Consider the following 2,785-nt stretch of genomic DNA (forward strand, 5'->3'; position numbering starts at 1 on the left):
AGAATCCATATAGTGTTATTGATTCTCCTAGTTAAGTATGATGATTCTTGAACACAGCTACTTTATGAGTCTTGGCCGTGGTCCAAAGCACTCTGTCTTCCAGTATTACCACCGGATACATCTATGCCACAGACACATAACTGGGTGAACCTTTTCAGATTGTGACTCAGCTTTGCTAGAGTCCCCAATTAGAGGTGTCCAGGGTTCTTAAGCACACTCTTTTTGCTTCGGATCATGACTTTAGCCACTCAGTCTCAAGTTTTCACTTGACACCTTCACGCCACAAGCACATGGTTAGGGACAGCTTGGTTTAGCCGCATAGGCCAGGATATTATTCCCGTAGGCCCTCCTATCCACTGATGCTCAAAGCCTTGGATCCTTTTTATTTTTACCCTTGCCTTTTGGTTTAAAGGGCTATTGGCTTTTTCTGCTTGCTCTTTTTTTTTGAATTCACTGCTTTTTCTTTCTTCAAGAATCATTTTTATGATTTTTCAGATCCTCAGTAACATGTCTCCTTTTTCATCATTCTTTCATGAGCCAACAATTTTAACATTCATGAACAACAAATTCAAAAGACATATGCACTGTTCAAGCATACATTCAGAAAATAAAAGTATTGCCACCACATCAAAATAATTAATCTGTTATAAAATTCGAAACTCATGCAATTCTTCTCTTTTTTCAATTAAGAATATTTTTCATTTAAGAAAGGTGATGGATTCATAGGACATTTATAACTTTAAGGCATAGACATTAAGACACTAATGATCATAAGACGCAAACATAGATAAACATAAGCATGAAAATTCGAAAAACAGAAAAATAAAGAATAAGGAGATTAAAGAACGGGTCTACCTTAGTGATGGCGGCTTGTTCTTCCTCTTGAAGATCTTATGGAGTACTTGAGCTCCTCAATGTCTCTTCCTTGCCTTTGTTGCTCCTCTCTCATGATTCTTTGATCTTCTCTAATTTCTTGGAGGAGGATGGAATGTTCTTGGTGCTCCTCCCTTAGTTGTCCCATGTTGGAACTCAATTCTCCTAGGGAGGTTTTGATTTGCTCCCAATAGTTTTGTGGAGGAAAGTGCATCCCTTGAGGCATCTCAGGGATTTCATGATGAGTGGGATCTCTTATTTGCTCCATCCTTTTCCTAGTGATGGGCTTGTCCTCATCAATGGGGATGTCTCCCTCTATGTCAACTCCAACTAAATAACAGAGGTTGGCCACAACTTCATAGAAGTGGTCTTGATGCACCCTTGAGATGAATCTCTCCATCTCCCATGACTCGGAGGTGGAAGCTTTTGCCTTCCCTTTCCTCTTTCTAGAGGTTTTTCCGGCCTTAGATGCCATAAATGGTTATGGAAAAACAAAAAGCAACGCTTTTACCACACCAAACTTAGAAGGTTTGCTCGTCCTCGAGCAAAAGAAGAAAGAAGAGAGTAGAAGAAGAAGAAAAATAGGAGATGGAGGAGGGGCTATGTGTTTCGTCCAAAGGGGAGAAGTAGTGTGTAGGTTGTGTGAAAATGAAGGAGTGAAGAGGGGTTTATATAGGGGTGGAGAGAGGGGCAAGGTTCGGCCATTATGGGTGGGTTTGGGAGGGAAAGTGGTTTGAATTTGAATGATGAGGTAGGTGGGGATTTATGAAGGATGGATGTGAGTGGTGAAGAGAATAGTGGGATTTGATAGGTGAGGGGTTTTTGGGGAAAAGGTGATGAGGTGATTGGTGAATGGGTGAAGAAGAGAGAGAGTGGTGGGGTAGGTGGGGATCCTGTGGGGTCCACAGATCCTGAGGTGTCAAGGATAATTCATCCCTGCACCAAGTGGCGAGCAAAAATGCTCCTGCTGCTAATCCTGGCGTTAAACGCCGGGCTGGTGCCCCTTTCTGGTGTTTAACGCCAGCTTCCTGCCCATTCCTGGCGTTAAACGCCAGTCTGGTGCCCCTTTCTGGCGTTAAACGCCCAAAATGGTGGCAGACTGGGCGTTAAACGCCATTTGCTGCCCTTATTGGCGTTTAAACGCCAGCATGTTTTTCCTCCAGGGTGTGCTATTTTTCATTCTATTTTTGCTTTTTCAATTGTTTTTGTGACTTCACATGATCATCAACCTACAGAAAACATAAAATAACAAAAGGAAAATAGATAAATATAACATTAGGTTGCCTCCCAACAAGTGCTTCTTTAATGTCATTAGTTTGACAGTGGGCCCTCATGGAGCCTCACAGTTACTCAGAGCAATGTTGGAACCTCCCAACACCAAACTTAGAGTTTGACTGTGGGGGCTCTGTTTGACTCTGTTTTGAGAGAAGCTCTTCATGCTTCCTCTCCATGGTTATAGAGGGATATCCTTGAGCGTTAAACACAAGGGATTCTTCATTCACTTGAATGATCAATTCTCCTCTGTCAACATCAATCACAGCCTTTGCTGTGGCTAGGAAGAGTCTGCCAAGGATGATGGATTCATCCATGCACTTCCTAGTCTCTAGGACTATGAAATCAGCAGGGATGTAATGATTTTTAATCTTTACCAGAACATCCTCTACAAGTCCATAAGCTTATTTTCTTGAATTGTCTGCCATCTCTAGTGAGATTCTTGCAGCTTGTACCTCAAAGATCCCTAGCTTCTCCATTACAGAGAGAGGCATGAGGTTTATGCTTGACCCTAGGTCACACAGGGCCTTCTTGAAGGTCATGGTGCCTACTGTACAAGGTATTAAGAACTTCCCAGGGTCCTGTCTCTTTTGAGGTAATCTCTGCCTAGTCAAGTCATCCAGTTCTTTGGTGAGCAAAA

The sequence above is a fragment of the Arachis duranensis genome, chromosome 5 (assembly GCF_000817695.3).
Source record: "Arachis duranensis cultivar V14167 chromosome 5, aradu.V14167.gnm2.J7QH, whole genome shotgun sequence".
In the NCBI taxonomy this organism is placed as follows: domain Eukaryota; kingdom Viridiplantae; phylum Streptophyta; class Magnoliopsida; order Fabales; family Fabaceae; genus Arachis; species Arachis duranensis.